Source organism: Silurus meridionalis, chromosome 4 (genome assembly GCF_014805685.1).
Source record: "Silurus meridionalis isolate SWU-2019-XX chromosome 4, ASM1480568v1, whole genome shotgun sequence".
NCBI classification, from domain to species: Eukaryota; Metazoa; Chordata; class Actinopteri; order Siluriformes; family Siluridae; genus Silurus; species Silurus meridionalis.
The window spans coordinates 34,820,463-34,842,758 of record NC_060887.1 but is presented as its reverse complement, the minus strand read 5'-3'; the positions used below and the strand labels follow the sequence as shown (position 1 = coordinate 34,842,758).

At 39.2% G+C, this 22,296-nt stretch overlaps 1 protein-coding gene and 1 non-coding gene across 2 annotated transcripts in view; both read right to left on the bottom strand.

The window, feature by feature from the left end:
• adarb2 (adenosine deaminase RNA specific B2 (inactive)) overlaps positions 1–22,296 on the bottom strand; it is a 238,513-nt gene that overhangs the window by 123,143 nt on the left and 93,074 nt on the right. The window lies entirely within an intron of this gene.
• LOC124385398 lies at positions 15,388–15,552 on the bottom strand. Its single transcript, XR_006925774.1, has one exon. It is a non-coding gene; the product is annotated as a U1 spliceosomal RNA (small nuclear RNA).

The following is a 22,296-nucleotide window of genomic DNA, read 5'->3' as shown; positions in this document are numbered from 1 at the left end:
AAAAAAATAATAATTTTCTCATATATAATGCCATTATAGCTGTGTTTGCAAGGTGACACTTCTCAAAGGAATAATCAAAAATACAATACAATTCTGTGTTTCAGGTCCCTATGTGTCCCTTTAAAAAAATAAATACAATGATCGTGCATTTTTTAAATGAATGGTATATACTAGAGAACTCCATAACAAAGGCAGATGCGATTTACATCCCGATGCACAGCCAACGGTACAATACAATTTTACACCCAGACTACTATTATTTATTTATTACTATAATGACATCATTATTACAATATTAGCAGTATTATTAGTTAGCAGTTATTAGTATATCTTGTGCAATATTTCATTATTTATGTCCCACTGCACATATATTTAATTTTACATAGACATATAATTTTTTTTGCAAATATCTTTTGTTTATTCTTACATTTTCTTTTTATTCTTAAATTTTCTTATTGATGCTGGTCTGTGAGAGCTACCAGAGAAAGGTTGCTGCTACAATTACAATAAAGTCTCTAATACTCTAAGTCTCAGTACAGTACATTAAATATATATATATGTGTGAAGCAGCTACTGATACGATACGATACGATTAACCCCCTATTACGATGCAGTTTGAGGCTATTTTGATTCGATTCAATATGATGCAATGAAAAAAATTATTCTATGAAATTCATTATGGTACAAATAGTTCACTTGTATTATGTTGTTTCAGACAGACAGGCCTTTGTAGTGCAAAAAAATATAAAAAAAATAATATAAATCCAAAAGTTTTTCCTTTTCTGTCTCCAGGAATATCTGTCTCCGTCTCTTCTGCCATGTTAATCTGTATTCTATGTGGCTCTAAGGACACGCCTCGGTCTCAGTAGTATTGCGATTCAGTAAGTCATATTCATGTAGCAGCGGTGGTGCTGAGAGAATGTGCTTGAGAAACAGTTTAGCGAAAATAAATCAGTCTACATATGAATTATTGGTCACAAATTATTGGTCACTTTCTAAATAATAAAAGTGTAGCACCTCCATGAACATTATATATAAATAAAAACATTTCTAATGCAAATATGGTAAAAACAATGGATTGTGATACAAAGGGCAACTTGTATTCGATGCACACTTTTTTAAATCGATGCATCACATTGCTAACTTTTTCCTAGTACATACAGTCAACCCCAAAAAATTCATGGTTCGGAATTCTGAAAAGTCGCCGAAATCCACAGCCGGAACCGAACGTTCAGGAACGTTAGGAAGAACATTTTAGATGTTTTTACTAACAAATTAAATAACATTTTTAAAACACATTATTGTATTAAAGTGACATAATGTCTAGATTAATTCACTAAGGTACCATAGGTCCTGCGGGGTGCATCCAAAATTCGCGGATTTTCCAAACTCTTAGGGGGTCTTAGAACGTACGACTGTACAACAGGTTTCTTCGCATTGGCAAAAACTTTATGCAGAAAAACCCATTATGACCTAAACAGCATCAACATCTAACTGGTTTTCCTAGACGGCCACACTTCTACAGTTTCCATCACGCCATTGACCCAGTTTTCATTCCCCCTGTACAGGGAGACGGGGTTATTGAATTTGACAGAAATAGTGTGTAATTCATGCTGTGTAATGAAAAAAAACCTCATTAAATTTAAAGTCAAGCGGTGTCCTGAGGCTTCACACGTTGCCATTGCGACACTCTCCCTCACATACTTCGGTCTACAAAGACTAAAACTGGTTATAAATTCTAGATTAGATACTGTACAATCCATTTCTGCAAATGTTGACACAGCTTGAGAAGTGTAAGAAGTCAGCAGTTGCACCTTCCACCTTCCTATCGTCTCTCTGATAAAGTTCGGGACTTTTATTTCAGATGCCAAGGTTTTGCGACGAACGCAGCGGGGTCGTGTCTTAACAAGGCCCTTATTCCCTGTCTCATTCACCCTCATTAATCTGAGCACCAGGACTAAAGGAGGGGAATTCCTAGTGTGGCCTTGAGGTAACAGATGACTTCACATCGGTGAAAAAAGGGGCATGTGAGGTGTTCTTAGTTCTGCCTCCTGAACCCAATGATTCCAATTTTGGTGTCACTGAAAGCAGCGATTCATCACCAGCCGTATTACTTAGTGCGGCAGGACGAGGAGGCCATTTATCTCCATCTCTGCCGGGCTGAAGAGAGCGGGGACTGAGGGACCGAGAACAGTTAGACCAGCTTCTATAAAAGCCTACAGAACACACAGGAGCTGCAAGATACAGTAGTGTAAATATATACAGTAACACCCAGAAATCCATGAAGAAGCGCTGTTTATATTTCATCAATATTGTAAAAAAATATTCCATATTTATTAATCAGAACGTATAGAGAGGGAGCCATACAATAATATACAATGCGACTGTTCACAAAGCCAGCTCCATGAAGATATGGTTTACATGCTTTCATATTGTGTAAAAGAATGTTCCTTTTAGTTTTAAGTTTATCCCTAATCAGTGAGTCCGTGTTGACTATGGCGAGGAAAAATTTCATTGCTCTTTAGGATGTTGATGTTAAACCATTCCCACAGAGTGGTCATTAATTTGAAGAGAACTCCTGAGGTAGAGCATCAGGATGAATAGGGCAGATCCAAAAAAAGAAAGTTTTTGGTTTCTTTAGTATTCTATATAACAAGAATTGAGCACTATTAGCGTATACTATTTGAAAATGATGCTAGGTTTTAATATATATTTAAAAAAAACTGATTAACTAAATCAAGACCTTAGCTTTTCAGACCTCCCTGTATTTCTCATTACTCAAAAAGAACAAGCCGTTTCTACAGTAGACCCAAATGATTAGCATGAGGAATGTGATCCAAAGCAATAGCTTTTCACACATTTCATGGTCTGGCTCAAAGTGAAATTGTTATTCTCACCACCATTGTGCTCTCACCCTCCTTTGAAATATGTTCCTCTGAAGCGATAACTGTGCTTAATTAAATTAGAAAAAAAAGGGACAATATTAGCGCCCCTGCTGCGTGCGTGCCGGATGACAGTCTGAGACGAGTCTAGGAGGCGAGATAGCGGTGTCTGCAGGGCAGGTCCGTGACACACGGGCTGCGAGTGTGTAAATGAGGGTGTGTGTGGACAGGAGGCGTCTCTAGGATGCAAAACAATTTCACGCATCCCAGGGGGCAGAGCTGGTGGAGATCGGGAAGGTGTGTGTATGTGTGTAAGTGTGTGTGTGTGAGGTTATGGCCCTTTCAAGCACTTCAATTAGCATTCGGTTTCACTTTGCCGTTCTCTGTGCTAGGCGTGAAAAACCATACACACACATACACACTCATGCTACAGCGTTTTGGAGCATACTCCATCTCACGCTGCCGTGACACAAATGGAGTGCCGACCCAGTTTCTCTGAGTCAGCGGTTCAGACTTCAGACTTCCGACTCAGGTGAACACTTCAATTAGCCTTAAAGTGTCAAGTGTTTGAACACTGTACAAATATTATATATATATATATATATATATATATATATATATATATATATATATATATATATATGATTCTTATGGAATAGTAAAGCGAAGGACAGAAGGAGTTGCATTGTGTATTTGTGGATTTAGAGAGAGCGTACGACAGAGTGCCAAGAGAGAAGTTGTGGTATTGTATAAGGAAGTCTGGTGTGTCGGAGAAGTATGTGAGGGTGGTGCAGGACATGTATGAGGGCAGTGTGACAGCAGTGAAGTGTGCATTAGGAACGACAGACTGGTTCAAGGTGAAGGTTGGACTGCATCAAGGATCGGCCCTGAGCCCTTTCCTGTTTGAAGTGGTGATGGACAGGTTGACGGACGAGGTCAGACAGGAGTCTCCCTGGACTACGATGTTTTTGGATGATATTGTTATTTGTGGTGAGAGTAGTGAGCAGGTTGAGAAGAGCCTGGAGAGGTGGAGGTTTGCGCTGGCGAGAAGGGAATGAAAGTCACTAGGAGTAAGACAGTGCGTAGTCAGTGTTTATTGCTTTGGATTATTAATCGGAAGGCTGGGAGTTTAAGCTTCAGCATCTCCAAGCTTCCACTTTTGGTTCCTGGAGCCCTTGTGACTTTGCTCAAAGGCGCTGCACATTGTTAGGAAATGCAAAGTCTAGCTAATACTGAGAATGGATTTTTGAACAAGTGTAAATGTAACTTTAAAAATTAAGTTTTTGATTTAATGTATTCTTAGAAAGGTTCAACTATATAAACAATATATCTCACATTAGAAACGAGTTCCTGGTTTTAATTTTTCTTATGAACCCTTACCATTATAAATTCTTCAAAGCTCCTGAAGCGATTTCTGTCCTTAGATTACATTTACATTTATGTCATTTGGCTCTCATGCAGAATGACTTTCAATTATTTTATTTATGCAATTAAACAGTTGAGGTTAAGGACCAAATACAGTTCCCAAGCAAAGTTCCTGAAAAGTTTTTTGTAGGAGAAACATTAAAGTATCTGGAAATGTTATACTATATATAAACAATGTATGTCTTTCTTACTATCACGATCATCACACATCCAAACTGACACCACAATCAACTTGTTTAGGACTACAGAAAGAAAAATAGTAATTAAGCTGACTGGAGCTGGTGCTGGAGAAACAGGAATGCTATCAGTGTTTCCCAGCAAGGCAAAGGATGCCTATGGTTTCTTAGCCGAGTATGAGCCGGCTGATAATGCAGACGAGGCCTCCACTGTGTCCGACCCCCAACATCACGCTGCTCCTCATTAACCTCTGCTCAGATAAGACTGTTTTAACTGCATGTTTGGACAACCCTGTAAACAGCAGCTCTTCACCCAGAGAGGCAAAAAAAACACAAACATATTTTACAATCTATTGCTCCTTGAAAGAACAACATTTCAAATGTGCTTTTAATTCACGAACGAGCGTCCTGGGCCGGGCACTCAGCCTAACAAGGTTAAAAGGGTGCAGATGGGGTCTAATGGGTATTCAGGATCATTATGGAAGTAATTGTTAACATGGTGTTATCGCTTTCTGTCTCGTGCCTTCGCTCAGGCCCCCCGCGATGGTAAAGCATATGCTCGTTAGTGGAGAAGCTCAGGTAGAAGGACACTAATTTTCTAAGCGGTGAGTGTTAGTGGCAGAGTTCCAGCTGTTTGAGGGAATGAGAAAGAGAGAGAGAGAGAGCGAGAGAGAGAGAGAGAGAGAGAGAGAGAGAGAGAGAGCACTGGCGCTGAGCAAACACACCGTTTATCAGAGGTAACAGTCGCTTGCGCTGAGAGAGAGTAAATATTAACTGCCTCTGTGTAGAGATAATTGGCATGAAGTCATTATTTACGCACTTATGCTAGTGTTTTAATGGCAGGATCAGATGGGATGCAGGGACCAGACAGAATAAACACAGGCTCAGTACAAGCAGGACACACACACTGAATCTGAACGATCTGTTGGATGGTTTAACGATCGCACTACCATTAATGGTGAAAATATACTAAAATAAAACTAGTTTTCACACAATGTAAACCTTAAAAAACAGATTTTCTTCGGCCCTTAACTGTGATTCATTTGATCATATAAGGGCTTTTTGTGCCACGTAAAATAAATAAATAAAAGTCGTAGCAATATGAGAATAAAGTCATAATATTTTGAGAATTAAGTCAAAAATTACAAGCTTATCATATGAATTCATATGCCACAACGCATTGGGTTCCTGCTGAAGTACTGTCGACGAAGAAGAAGTCTAGCATGCCGCTGTTCAACTCTTTCAGGGTCGATTTCTTTGATCATCATCCTCATAGTCTCTTGAAAACCATCTTCTCTTTGAATAGCATGCAGATGTAACCATCGATATCCTTGGAGTTGACCAGTTTGGAATGAACAAAAGGCAACTTCCTCAATGTCTGTCTAATTTTTTTTTTATGCAGTGTTCGTTTACTAATTATAACACTAAATTAAAGTTTAGTGGTTGACGCACTGGACTTTGGATCTGGAGTTCAAATCCCAGCCACACTAAGCTGCTACTCCTGGGCCCCTCCTTAACCCCATAACTGCCTAGTTGTAAGAACGAAACAAGGTAAGGGTGTCTGCCAAAAGGCCATAAAATGACACTTTAATCAATTGCTACAGCTCAAGTGTCGGAATTTCGGCTATTTTCTCTAAATATTACGACTTTATTTACTCTATTGAATTTTTTAACATTCCACTAAAATGCCATAATAGAATCAGAATTATGCACAGCATGTTGGGCTTTTTTTTTGTTTTGTTTTAAATATGTTTTATAAGTAAATTTGACTGATTTACTTACTGTTGTAATCTCATCACTGTGTTTTTTATTTTTAAGCATACAGACAGAGTGGATAACTAGAAGCGATGCTAGAGCAATGAGGACAGCAATGATTGTGCCTTTTGACAATTTACTTGAATTATTAGCAAAGAAAATTTAAGAAAAATAAATGTAGGCCGTACTTTTGTACATTGTAGAAAATAAGAAAGAGAGCTCACTTATCTTTCTTCAGTGATATTCAGATGATTTCAGAATTTTAAATCACATTTGAGTTTTCTCAGGACTTACTGAATAGAATAAAGTATTAAAAGTAATTTTGGTAAGTAAAATGTAGCTAGATTGTGCTGGGCTAGGACACAATACTGTTTTATGGATTATTATTACTATTATAATCATTATTATTATGAGCATTCAAGTACTATTTAAATTATGGACATTTGGACAAAAGTCTTAAGGCATAAGACCGATATGTGCTTTTTGAACATTCAAGATTTAGTCTCTATTTGCTATTATAATTCCCTCCACTCTTCTGGGAAGATGTTCCACTAGAATTTGGAGTGTAATTGGGGAGATGTGTGTGAGATTCATTCAGCTACAAGGGTGTTAGTAAAGTCAGTTAGTGATGTAGGTGAGGTGAGGAGGTCTGGGGTACAGTCAGTGTTCACATACATTCCAGAGGTGTTCAATAGGGTTGAGTTCAGTGCTCTAAAGCAGGAGATCCTCCACTCCAACCAATATAAAGCATACCTTCATAGAGCTGGTTATGTTGACTTGGGTATTGTAATTTCGGGTCTCAGGTTAAATGCAATATTTTTAGCAATATAATGTATGTTATAATGAAATAAAAGACATTTAATTTAAAGCATTTAAAGGTATATATTTTAATATATGTTAAATATAACTATGTTAAAAAAAAAAAACAATGGTGGAATCCCCATTACATCATATCATTAATTAGTCTGAAATACCCCCTTCCACACAAACACACACAAAATCAAAAATTAATTTGCATAAACAGTAAAAAACTTCTGACATGCTTTTCTGCCTGTCTCTCATCCTCCCTCCCATCCTCTCCCCCCCTCCTTCTTTCCATCTGTGTGGAATGAGAAACAAGCCTGCGGAAACACATCACCTGTTCGGGTGTTTGGAGACAGAAGATGCACAAGTGGATGGAACAGCTGGGCTTTTCAACAAATCAGTGATCAAATTCAAGTAAACAAAGAAGCGAAATGAGCAAAAAAAAAAAAAAAAAAGAAAAGGAAAAAAAAGATAAAAATCCAAAACATCTTAAACAGAATGTTGCCGAGACCTTACTTTATATTGCTGCATAAATATAATAAAATATGCAAACATCTTATTCTAGTTTATCCTAATTAGATATATAAGGTATGGTAGGTTAATTCATGGCTAGGTGTGTGTGTGTGTGTGTGTGTGTGTGTGTGTGTGTGTGTGTGTGTGTGTGTGTGTGTGTGTGTGTTACACTATTTTAATGCAGTTCGCAGGTGGTTATTCACATTAATGTCATTCATTAGAATTGTATAATGCACACTAGCCATGTATTAACCAATACAAGAAAACTGATTAAAAGTACTCGATGGCGTGTATTCTATTAGAACACATTAAACAAAATCTGCAATGCAGCTGTTAACAGCGATAAAAACTCACCTTAACAACTAGTGTGTTCTTATGCAGCAATTCAAACAATGTAAATTATGTGAAATAACCAGGAGAACTTCATTGTTAACAGAAATCATTGGCTTGTGAAAAAAATGTCAACGCTAAGTGAACAATAGTTCGAATAGGCGATCAGCTAGTGGTGGATGAAGAAGGCCAAAAGAAATCCGCATGCATAAATATATTCCCAATACATTCCAACTGTTTGTAAAAAGTACTTACTTTTAAATATACTGAAGTTCCTAAAGTGAAAGTACTGATTTGTGAGAACACTTGGACGTGTTCCATTCTCCTGCACATTATAGAGTTTTCTTTGGTTACAGACACGCAGTGAAAGAACGCTAACTCCACCCATGCCACTTTTACTGTGGGGTTTCCAACACAGATTCTTATTTAAAACATTTTATACCTCTTTCACTTTAAAGTACTAAGGAACAACATGTGAGTAAAAATTTTACTAAGATGAAGATACTCTGATTGAATACAGATACATAAAGAATGTGACTAAGATGCTTCTATACTGTCCACCACTGAGATCAGCCACTGTTAGTTACAAAATAGGACAAAAAGAGTGAAGGCAATAAAACAAGCTTTACTTACACCTTTACAGAATAGCTTATAGCGTATAGAGAATAGCATATATATATAACAACATCAAATGCAAACATAAAGCTAACAGCCCATTAATAAGGAACAAACGAACAGGCCTGAGCTTACAAATTGAAGCACAAAGACCAGGCAGACAAGCACCTTTATCCTTTTCAACAATGTCCACAGTTCTAATTATTGGACACTGGATCTGCTTTAGAAACGAAGCCCCTGTTTTACATCATTGCTATGTGCAATGGTGGGCAGTAGAACAAAGTCATAAACAGGTCAGGTGTTCACAATTTTTCAGTCCTCTTGTTATGAGCATTAATATGATGCTGAATGTATATTCAACCGTTCTACTGAACCGGAGATTGAGGTATTGTCTTATGTTGTCTATAAAGCCAAATAATCACATTTAGACTGACTCACAAACAAATGCAGGGTATATCAACTTTTTTCAACTTGAGCTCACACAGATTTTTTGGTGTTATTTAAAATAAGATCAAACGTCATTAATCCCAAAGAAATGCTGTGCGACAGACTTAGCTCTCAGGGCATCTGAAGAGACCACTAGGGCCATACCAGGGCACCTGGTATCTCCCACATCGCTCAGGTGAGCACAGCCCCCACCACAACCCTGCACTTCCGGCATCGTGAGGTGCAAAAAGCAGAGCGTTGCACAGGATCCTAAGCAGAAGGAGTGCGAGTTTTTGCAAGGCAGAAGCCCTGTAAGCTAATGGGTCTAAAGACCATCACCTTCAATAGAGGAGCTTTGGCCAAAAAGTCTTGATACAGGACCATCTGGGTACTCCCAGAAAAGGGGCGCTGTGCACCTCAGTATACAGTGCCTACCACACCCAAGCGCCCTTAAGGGAGCTGGTCTGTTCACCCTGCCACTATCAGTGCTTCAGGGCAAGGCCAGCTCCAGCAAATGCCCTCCTCATTCCGCCCTTTGCCAAAGCGGACTTAGAGGGTTTGCCGCCTCTCAGGAGGCCCCTAGAGCTGCACCAGGGTGTAAGCTCTGGCTCTAAATATACCAGAGGTCAGTCTCGAAGGACTGATTCCCTTAAGAGATGATCTTGCAGCGTGGAGGTTCTGCTAGACGTCCTGCGCACTGAAGACAGAGGCTAGTCGATTAATTTCGGATCACGTCTGCCACGGCTTAACGGGGTGAAAAACAAGAAGTAGATACTCTCTTGAGGAATAAAGCCACCGAAGTGGTCCCTCCATTAGACAGAGAGCCCGGGTTTTACATCCGGTACTTTATAGTTCCCAAAAAGAATAGAGAGCTGCGTCCTATACTATACCTATACTATACCTATCTACGTCAGATGAACCGCTCACTTTAAGACTCTGTTCAAGATGCTGACCCTGAATCAGGTCGTGTTCCAAATCAGGTCAGAGGATTGGTTTGTCATGATTTTTGATCTTTGGCTTTAGGCACACCAGAGGTCAGTCTTAAGACACTGATTTCCTTAACAGACTATCTAGCAATCTGCCACATTTGTCTTAATGTGTCCTGTGCATCTATTTCACCCCGGTTCAACCTGGTGGGGCCTGAGCAGGCTTTGGTCATGGAACATAGGAAGTTCCTGAGGTTTGCTTTCGAGGCCGAAGCATACCAATACCGTGTCCTTCCGTTTCGTCTTGCCCTCTCACTCCGCATCTTTACGAAGTGCAGATGCGGCACTAACCCCGAGACTTCAGGGTGTCCGCATTCTATATTATATTGATGATTGGTTGATACTGGCTCAATCGGAGCAGCTGGCAGTCTGGCATTGAGATGTCCTTTATGCCCACATGAGGGAGCTGGGTTCAAGGCTAAACGCCAAAAACTGTGTGCTTTCTCAATACTGAGAACCTCCTTTCAGGCATAGTATGGGATTCGTTCGTGCGGGCACAATTCCCCGCTTGTGTCAAATCCACCCTTACAGCTGTGAAAAAGGGAGAGAAGGCCAGTCGCTCACTGTGAAGCAGTTTCAAGACTACTGGGTCTGAGGGCGGACATGAGGCCCCTTCAGTGGTGGCTCAAAACCCGAGGGTTCTTTTGGGGGGGAAGGCTACTGATCAAGTATAAACAAGGTCACGTGGTGAGTCAGACGTGCCTTGGATGTGTGGAGAGATCCCAGGTTCCTGTCTCAGGCCCTGTGCTGGGAGTTCCTGTTCATCACATAACGATTCCGACAGATGCGTCCTTTCAGGGGCTGGGAAGCGGTCATAAATGGTCGCTCCACACAAGGTCTCTTGGGAAGGCCGCATCACACATTGCAATTGCCTGGAGATGCTGGCCATGTTTCAAGCATGACGAGACCCTGAATCTCCATGCCACACTGCCTGCTCCCTTTAGCGCTTTCTTCCCTTTTCAAAAGCTAGCGCCGGTTTCACTCCCTGTGCGTTTTATATGATCGCTGGAGAACAATTTACATGATCTCACTACAGCACTCAACCTACTACAAATTTGGCTCTTGTGGACTTCACCCTCTTCCCGAAGATGAGGATCCAGCTCAAAGGTCACTGTTTTGACCCCATTGTGGAGATTCAGCGCGATTCACAGAAGATGCTTGACATGCTTTGAAAAGAAGACTTCCAGGACACATTCCAGAAGTGGCAGGAATGTTGGGAGCACTGTATTGCTCTGCAAGGGGTCTATTTTGAAGGGAATAATGTGTAAAAAAAAAGTACTTTCTTGTAAACAAAGCTAATAAAACCACCACGTATACACTCATTCTAATCTTGAAGCAGGTTAGCATTGTTAATGTACCTACTGGTATGTTTTTAAAGAAACCTGGAGCAAACTCATACAGAAATATGGAAAACATGTGACATGTGACACCTGAGCTCAGGATTGAACCCCTAACCCTGAGTGTGTACCGTAAATGTTTGGTCAAGGATATGACTTGTCCTATTTTTGGGTACATGCTGTATTTCTGATATGTACAGTATAGAAATATGTAACTTTTGATCTCCTTGGTTGTGACATAAAAGCAGGCCAGAAAGCCTTTGGCAAAATCAAATTGGCTTTAAGCAGCAATGCTACAAACACCAGCATGAGTGCTCAGCTGGAAAATATCCTTTGGTTGGCAGCGAGTGGAAAGTTAGCAAGGCCAGTCATTAAGCTCTGGTAAATACTCATGTGAGCTTTGGAGCCTGAAAGCAGAGCCTGGTGTGGAGCTCACACTGCTGCCTGGCTCCATTTTGGAGCGTGCTATGTTGTTTGTGTTGAGATAGGAGTGGAAAGCAGGCCGTTTTTTCCTGTCCTTGTGCCACGGATTTGAACATATGGGTAAAGCTTTGCAGATAAGACTGGCATTTACCTCTCTGCTTGGGATAGATAACATCCTGTTCATTACTCCAGCTGGGCTGGCTTCAATGCTTTCAGACGAACCTTTGCACCGAGACTGTGGCAGAACCCGTGTTCGGCTTGTTGGAAAAGCAGGATAAGACTAATTCTCTGTTCTTCAAGTGGTGTTATTTATAGAAACCATTACCTCGGAAGCTCTTTAAGTGTGCTTTGGGGCTAAAGTCCAATTTACTTTTCTACTTAATAGGTAAAACATGACATTGCAGTCAAAGTTATTGAGAACACATTCGGAGTAAACACCTCGTTAATCCAAGTAATTATCCAATCTTAAGGTATTTGAGCATGCCCTGATTTACGGCATTCTTTAAACTAGTCAGTAACATTGCTTTGATTACCTTTGTTTACACATGAATGCCTGTTCAGGAATTTAATATAAATTATTTAGGAAAAGGCAGTAAAGTATAAAACAGAGCCAGAGACAAAATCCAAGGAATACTGAAGTAGGCATGTACAAGCATGAGGCAATATCTGGAATTGTATTGTACTGTAAAAATCATGATAACATTAGCTAACACGTAAAAGATGTATATTGGGCAAAAATGCTGATGCTGTTTAGTTGGTTTACATAAACTATGCTGTACTACAATTCCCCACCAGATTAGCAAAAGTTTCTGTAACACTTATTATCTTCGTATTCAGGTGTGAATTAAAAGTCGAACTGAATTTTATGGATATAAATAGCTAGGTTGGATGGTACCAATTCATCAACTGATGTTTTTTATTTATTTATTTATTTTTTTTTTATAGGAAACAAACTTAAAATACCATGTAAATAGTACTGAACTCTAAACCCTACAACAAGGCAAGTCTCACCACAGTCCTATAAACTTTCCCTTTCACTCTTGCAGATATTCTTCTATCACAATCACTCCTGCTATCACTCTTCTCCACCCACTCCACCCTGCCTGCACTCTTTTCTTTACTTCTCTAACACACTCTCCATTACTTTGCACTGTTGACCCTAGGTACCTGAACTCCTCCACCTTCGCCACCTCTTCTCCTTGCAACCGCACCTCTCCACTGCCCTCCCTCTCATTCACATACATATACTCTGTCTTACTCCTACTGACTTTCATTCCCCTTTTCTTCAGCATGAACCCCCACCTCTGCAGGCTCTTCTCAACCTGCTCCCTACTCTCACTACAAATCACAATATCATCCACAAACATCATAGTCAATGGAGACTCCTGTCTGACCTCATTCATCAGCTGCTCAAAATACTCCAAATCTTCTCACCACACTCTCCTCTCTAGTCAACACATTTCCATCTCCATCCTTTATTGTTCTAACTTGCAGCCTCGCCATTTGGTACAAATCCTTTTCTCTTTCCTTAGTGTCCAACTTCTCATACAGCTTCTCATATGCCTTTACCTTTGCTTTCGCCACATCCCTCTTTACCTGCTGCCGCATCTCCTTGTAATTCTGCTTACTTTTTTCATCACTCTGTCAATCCAAATTCTGTTTCATCAACCTCTTTCTTCTTTTGCTTTCCTGCACTTCCTCATTCCACCACCACCACGTCGGGTCGGGATTTGACCGATCCAGTATGAAATTCTGTATCGTGATCCACATATTTGATTTGACACGTTTTACGCAACCCTCCCCATTTATCCGGGCTTGCGAATAAGAGTGTCTTGTGCAACCATAATAATTAATAAATTAAAAATAATAAATATAACATAGCACACTCTGTGCAGCACACAATCCCATGTGTAAAAACAAACAGCACGTGGAGTCAGCGATTTGAGTTTTGCCGATGTAAGTTCCAGGATTCAACTATCGTCGATTTCACAAAACCGATGAATCGATTGACTTCTTGTGTGAATGTTGACACATTTTAATAAAACTTGACTGACCAATCAAGATCATTCACAGCTGAATTCCATTTAGTTAGGTTTACGGAAAAAAGGCAACGCTAAAAGAGATAAAAATGGGCCGGGTTTATAAGACTGTTGTGAGACCTGCTATGTTGTATAGTTTAGAAACAGTAGCATTGAGTAAAAGACAGGAGGTGGAGCTGGAGGTAGCAGAGCTGAAGATGTTAAGGTTTTCATTGGCATTGACGAGGATGGACAGGATTAGAAATGAGTTTATTAGAGGGACAGCTCATATAGGATGTTTTAGATACAAGGTGAGTGAGGCGAGATTGAGATGGTTTGGACATTTGCAGAGGAGGGACATGGGGTACCTCGGTAGGAGAATTCTGAGGATGGAGGAAAAGAGGAAGACCAAGGAGGAGGTTTATGGATGTGGTGAGGGAAGACATGCATGTAGTGGTTTTGAAAGAGGCAGATGTAGAGGACAGATAATCTGCTGTGGCGACTCCTAATGGGATCAGCCGAAAGAATAAGAAGAAGATTTATAAATAAACTTGAAATGATTTGGAGCTGATAAAATGCTAATCAAGGTGACAAGGAAGAGGTATGAGTGATCATGCGACAAACAGGAGGCGCAGTGGAATCTGGGTAGTGCAGTCTCTAGGCATAAACCTGGCAGACTGAATCATGTCAGATGGAAGTATACGCCACCCTCAGCATCTCACATGGCTGATATGTGAGTAGATAAAGTTGTAGGGATTTTGAGATGACTAAATTTGGGGTTGATAAGCAAGTGCTCGTTCTCAGGTCTGTTCAAATTTGAGCAAAGCTACAGTCTGAAGTAAATCTATCTGATCTGTCTTTTCACATCTTGTAAAACATAAGAAGAAAGTAAATCATTCTTCAGCTAAATGTAATATTTGCAGTGTGAAAGCGAATAGGGATGTCTTAATTGGGCCTTCAACAGGAAGATAAATGACTAGTGTTTGCCTCGGGGAGTAAACTTGTTAAGGAATAAAAAAGACAAATGAGGAAATGTGAGAGGAGAGTCAGTATCTCAGTTCAGTTCAGTCTCTCTATTACAGTAACCACCTGATTCTACTGCTTACTAATAATAAGAAGTTGATTTTATACCACAGCTCTTTTTTGTTTTGACTTCAGTGTGCTTTAGCTTACATTGTATTACAAATGGTAACTCAGGGGTTCACATGTTAGACGTCTGATAGGAAGATTGTAAGCAACTGCCCAGTTGCATTAACAAGATCATTGAAAGTCCGTCATCACCCCTCAATTATTGCTAATTACCCATTGGCATGTGGTAGCTCAATGCTTCAGATGTTGGACTTCTGATCAGAAGGGCATGGGTTCAAATCCCACTACCACCAAACTTCCCCTGCTGGGCCTTTGAGCAAGGCTCTTAACCCTCAATTGCTCAGTTATTTATATATATATATATATATATATATATATATATATATATATATATATATATATATATATATATATATATATAAATTGTGTTTTTCACACACACCATCAAGCACATATATAATTAGATATATAATATAACCACTGAGCTACCACTTTCCCTAGAAAGGTGCTTTAATGCAGAGTCAGTCATGATTCAGCTCCCCTGGAGCACTGAGGGTAAAGGCCCTCTTGGAGATACTGGGGCTTAAAGCCCTGACCTTAACCACTGAGGGGAGAGTGCAAATGCAGTCCCCCACTATCAGAAATCATGCAGTCGAGATTCCCACATTTGGAGAATAAGCAAAAAGGTCAGCACAGCCTGACATGCAATGGCTAAGCCTTGCTTTGGGCAAACCACCTTACTAAACAAGTTACTGTCCCTGCCAGGTAAGTAGGGGTTATGCAATAAGCAGGAGTTCCTCCATAAAGCTGTAGAAAACGTAAAACACTGCATTCATGTAGACACGGAAAGTGTGTGTTTGTGAAAAACGGGACTGCATGAACCTGGTCATTCGAATAAATACATACAAACCATACACTGAAGATCAGAGCCAGGAAACACATCACACTCTTTAGTAGATCAATGCTGAACAGGAATTATTTATACTAGCATTATCACCCATGAGGACAGGTTCCTTTTTGTGTCTGGCTCCTTCGAAAGTTTCTTCCTTATATTTTCTCGAGGAGATTTTTTTCCTCATCTCTGACTCTAATGACATAAACTAATAAACTTATCAATATCCTGAATATATTTATTTCTATAAATATGTTTTGTGACAATGTTTATTGTTAAAAGCACTATATATAATTAAAATTGAACAAAAAAATTTAATTCAATGTTTTTTTAATGATGGATTTTTTTTCCCTTTTGATTTTGACCCTAACTATTAACCCTAATAAATAACACAATGGGTTTATGAATTTATGTTCTGGGTTAGGGTTAGGGTCACGCATGTTACACCAATCAGAAGGTGTTAAATCATTTTCTTGTACAGTGGCTTGGACAGTAGTTTCACATGCAAGCCAAATCCCAATCCAATAACATTTTACACCACAGGAACTTTGTGGTTTCTCCAGAACGTGTTCATTTTGTAAAGGACAAAATAAAAAAGAAAGCCTGGTGAGGGAATGGATGTTTATAGCTGTTATAAACAGAAAATATTCCTCTCTGAATGTTCCACCTACAATTGGACAGCACACCTCGTTGTGTTTAATTCCTGACCTCTTCAGTTCTCTTTCACAAAATTGAGTCACGTTAAAGTGCCAAACGTAAGGACATCGCAACGCTAAAACAATCGCTAACGTTTAGCGCTGTTTAATGTAATTGATCCAATGCGAGCTTTATTGTGAGAGGAGCTCTCGCGAGCACCTTGAAACTGTCACCTCTCCCTGTCTGAAAAGCAGACGTCTGAAATTGACTGCATGTCTCCCTTGACAATATTATCTCTCAAGCGCAGACAAATTGCCTCTTTGTTTAAGGACATGAATACTGCCATAAAAAACATTAAAGGAAATCCCATCAACAAAAAAAAAAAAGAGCTACGAGTTGCTCTGGCAGAGAGAGAGAGAGATGGTCTTTTACATGAACGATTCCCTTTTCCACTTTCCTTACCTTCACTTCCCTTTTTTTTCCGATTCCTCAGCTTGGGACGAGATGAAGTGAAGGTTGCGATGACCTCGTGCACGGCGTACATCCTGATGGGGAGCTAATTGCATAATTTGTTTTAAAATTAAAACTTAATAGCGGCCGCTCATCCGTCATCAGCCGAGCTCTTGCTACCTCCTCATAATTTTTTTCCCCCTCTGCCATTCTTAGAGGATTTGGAAAATTACTCAATCCCACACCATCAAAGCCAACTGTAAACCATAACGATTCAGCGTACATGAATGGCGCGTGTATGAGCTGAGTGCTTTCTTCAGATTTCGATTTTGACCAATGCTAGAATAAAAAAAGTGAATAATCTCTCAGAATTATGACAAAATCAGGTTAAATCTAAATCAAATCTGGATGTAAAACATCTATCCAACGTGACGCCAAAAACCATTTAACTACAAATGAACAAGGCTTAAAAACGTTTGCAGTATGAAAAACACCATCAGCTTCCAAATGTTTGTCACATCTCTTATACCAGGCAATAAAGCCGGGGTTATTGCCTGGTATAAGAGATGTGACAAACATTTGGCTCCTCACAATCTAATAAACAAACGGAGTCTCAACATTAAAGTCCATATACTGGAGGAAAGAGAGAGAGAGTCTTGAAATAGAAAGAGGGGAACAGGAATTTGGCCTATAGTGCGAGCCTGCTGTCAATCAAACACAAGCAAGGGTTTTTTCCCTGTCTGACACACGCACTTATACAACACACAGCTCCAGCCTTCATTACGGTTTTGTGTATTATAATAGTTTCTAATGCAATTTTTATAATTTATTCAGGTTTTTTTTCTTGTATTTATTACCAGTGTTGTGCTCGTTACTAAAAAATAGTAACTAGTTACAGTTACTCGTTACTTCATTCAAAAAGTAACTTAGTTACTTTGTTGATTACTTACACCAAAAAGTAATGCGTTACTGTTAAAAGTAACTTTTTAGTTACTTTTTTAAAGAACCTTCTTTAATGTTCCCATTAATGCCCTTTTATGCGTTATGGTCTACAAACACAAAACTGACTTAAACACAAAGTAATTTTTAAACACTATTTTATTGAAGTCAGACCAGCACAATCTGAATATATCACAAGCATTTCTGAAATAAATAACAAAACAAGCTGAATAATATATTCACAATCAAAAACTAAAGTGGCTTCTGCTGTTGTGTTGAGCTCTTAAACATGTTCCTTTCACAGCTGAAGTATGAAAACTATCAACAATGTAGAACAGAACACCGGGTTAGCTTCTAGCTTCTAGCTTCGTCGAGGCATGTAAATTCTGAAGGAGCTTCGACAGATTGGAGTTGCTGTTTATCGCAGTAGATACGAGCTTCAAACCAGGAAGACACAGCTTACATTTGACTTAAAAGTTTTTGTCTTTATACTCAACTAAAGTGAAATAATGAGCATATTTCCACTTTGAGAAACTCCTCTTGCTCTCGCCTCGACTCGCCATTACTGCTGCACAGACCTGAATAAACGGAGACACCCCCACAGTGCGTCTTCTTCGTGTTTACAGTGGTTTATCCACCAATCCTACAATGCGACGCTGCTGTAAGCAGGTTAGGCTGTAGTCTACACTTCAGCCGAAATTAATTCATTAAAAAAAGTAAAGGGTAACACACCATACGGTAACGGTAACGAAGTTACAGTATTAGTTACTGTCAAAAGTAACGCGTTACCGGTAACGCGTTACTGCCCAACACTGTTTATTACTATGCCGCTTTATTACTTACATTTTTATACCTAATAAACAGGCAACAAATAAACCAGCTTTCACCATTTGAATCCAATGAAATAATACAGCATTTGAACAATGCAAAATGACCAAGTGCTGTTTCTTCTTTTACACTGACATGCAAATGTTTTCACACAACAGGATTGTTAATACATAATATTATAATGTAATACTTATTATAAGACACAAGACGACCAAATATGTACGTTGTTAGCAAAAACAAATGCCAAGGATTTCACTGTTTCATTTGTTAATGAAGGAGACGTTGGTTTATGGTTAGATTTTATGTTGTGGAACATTTATGGTACAATTCCAGTTATCGCTTGCGTTATAGTTTCAAGTGTATACTTCATGATTTATACGAATCTCTGAAAGCCAAGACTTAAATATACATTCTTTTTAATATACATTCTTTTTATTTACATTAGTATTTTTTGTTGTGGTTGTTGAACTTTATTTATTTATTCAGTTTAATACTTGTTCAGTTTGTAAGACGGTAGTAAGACCTTCAATGTTGTATGGTTTAGAGACAGTGGTGTTGACTAAAAGACAGGCGGTAAAAGAAGAGCTGAAGATGCTTAGATTTTCACTGGAGTGATGACGAAGGACAGGATTAGAAATTCATTTATTTAAGGGACTGAGCAGGTAGGACATTTTGGAGACAAGGTGAGAGAGGTCTGATTGAGATGGTTTGTGCAGGGGGTATATGAAATGCTATCGTTTCTATAGTAATCTCAGCCTAGACATCATCTAAGCATTTTTTTGTTATGTATAAGAACCATACCACAAAGACATTTGCAAAGGTATTTTACACTCATCTAGACAAAAGAACACCTGGATTCTCCAGCCATATCTGTCTTTTCCTTTGAAGACCCACAATTGTATTGCCTTTAGATGTGGTTGCATTAAATGTTCCCTTTACTTGAACTAGGAGACCCAAACCTGTTCCAGCATAATAATGCTCCTGTGCACAAAGCAAACTCTATTTAGAAATATGGTTTACATGGGTTGGAGTGGAAGATCTCCTGCTATAGAGGTCTGACCCTCAACCATATTGAACACCTTTGGAATGAATTGGAACACCGACTCCACCCTAGACAGTCAACATATTCTTGTACAAGAGACAGTTAACAATCTCTGATCTAAAGATCTCAATGTATTGTGGATAGACAGAAGGTCAAATACGAAAATAGGTGGCAGTTATTTTTTAATCAAACAAGAGAATTGTATTATCAATTTCATGGGTGGCGCCAGTGAAAGGACTTTCAAATCAGGAAAGCCAACACGATTGTACATATGTACATATTAACTCTGTGATTCGTAAAAAAGGTTATACTGAGGATATGATTTTATTATGTAAAGAACTGCTAAAAAGCCACTACCAAGTATCCCATGGTGGAAACTCCAATCGAGACCTGACCAAATCAGGCCAGACAGAGAAACCATTGATGATCAGACCTTTCCCTTTGTGTGCATACATAATAATCAGAATACTTAATTGTTTCCATAGGGGAATTGTTGGGTTGCAGTTGCTCATAGTAAAATTAAGTTAAAGATTAAAGTGAAATAAAATGCTACAATTTAAATATTAAGTTATAAATTGGTTTTCTACAATTTTAGAGTGAAAAAGGGAAAGCGGCACACTGCAAAAGAATAGGAACCCCAGGAGACTTGAGCTCTTAGATAACTTTGACCAAGGTATCAGACCTTAATTGGCCTATTAGGGTCATGGCTTGTTCACAGGCATCATAAGGAAAGGCCAAGTGATGCAAATTTCAGAGCTTTATAAATACCCAGTCTACTCTAACCTTGTCCCAAAAATCAGCAGCCATGGGTTCCTCTAAGCAGTTGCCTATCACTCTGAAAATGATGAAAATGATAAGAGCCTATAAGAAAAAAGAGAAAAGTGTTAATTTATCGATTTCCTCAGTTCGGAATGTAATTAAGAAATGGCAGTTCACAGGAACAGTGGAGGTCAAGATAAGGTCTGGAAGACCAAGAAAAATATCAGATAACTGCTCATAGGATTTTTAGAAAAACAAGTCAACACCCACCAAAAGACCTCCAGGAAGATTTGACAGACTCTGAAGTTGTGGTACACTGTTGAACTGTTCAGCGACACCTGCACAAATATGGCCTTCATAGAAGGTTCTGCAGAAGAAAACCTTTTTTTGCATCCTCACCACAAAATTCAGCATCTGAGAAACATTTACACAAGACTGATGGATTTTGGGAAAAAGTCCTGTGGACCGATGAGGTTAAAATAGAACTCTGATCGCAATGAGCAAAGGTATACTTGGAGAACAAAGGGCACAGAATTTCATGAAAAGAACACCAGTCCAACTGTTAAGCATGGGGGCAGATCGATCATGCTTTGGGGATGTATTGCAGCCAATGGCATGGGGAACATTTCACTGGTGAGGGAAGAATGGATTCAATTGAATTCTAACAAATTCTTGTAGCAAACTTAAAACTATCTGTAAAAAAGCAAAAAGTTGAAAAGAGGATGGCTTCTACAAATGGATAATGATGCTAAGCACACCTCAAAATCCACAATGGACCACCTCAAGAGGTGCAAGCTAAAGGTTTTGCCATGGCCTTCACAGTCTCCTGACCTAAACATCATTTAAAATCTGTGGATAGACCTCAAAAAAGCAGTGCGTGCAAGACGGCATAGGAATCTCACAGAACTCGCAGAAAGACTCTTGGCTGGCTACAGAAAGTGTTTACAAGCTGTGATACTTGCTAAAGGGGGTGCTACAAGGTACTAACTATGCAGGATGCTCAAACTTCTGCTGCAGGGGCTTTTCTTTTATTTTGAAAATGTAAAGGAGGAAAATTAAATATTAAAGATTTTGTTTAAAATATAAAGGGACCGTGTCGTCTGTAACTTTATGCCTTTTGGAGATCATTTCATCTTCCATTTGCTTAACTGTTCACATTAACAGAAATTTTCACCAATTTCTGATTCTTGCTTCTAATAGATCTAAAAGAGTCCCCACAATTTTACTCTTTAAATTTGTTCTTTTCCACAAACATTTCTAAACCTGGCCTTGCACACTGATGGTTGTTCCCATCCAGAACTGTTCATATTTCCTCAAATCACATGACTTGACCTCAGTAGCCAATGATCTGTATCCTTGCATTTCTGATGCCATGAGTGTGATATATTGCTGCTCGCACTGCGCTCGAGGCCACGGGGTTTAATTAAAGTCCCCACACACCGGCACGAGCACAATTTCACAAACGCAATAGGCAAACAACTCATAATGGCCCATGTCTTTTCTATTATTTGGTAAATAACGGCTGCATGTACAAGCTTTCAGCTGTCAGTGTGAAAATGTAACCCGAGGTTCTTTTTTCTATTATGCGTCGCCGAGACATTTGGTGTTCGAACCCAATTTTCGCTTAGTTTTTTTTAAAGACGTTTTTATTAACTTCTAGAACACTTTGTTTTCTCGTTCTTTTTAGTTACACCATGACTTGCCTTATGATAAACGCAATTCGAATGCAAAATGTAAAGAGCTACCAAATTCAAGGACGGGGGGGGAGAAAGTCAGTATGCGCGATTCTGTTCATTAATTATAAATTCCACGGTCGCATCTGCGTTATAACCCTATCACTGATAGCATCTCGATCACTAATTAAAACCGAACTGTGTAATAACCGACCAAATCACTGCAACAAGCTGTTAAATATGGTGAGAAGTGCAGGGAGGAGCAGACACGGAGAAACCGAGCCGGAGACGTGGATTT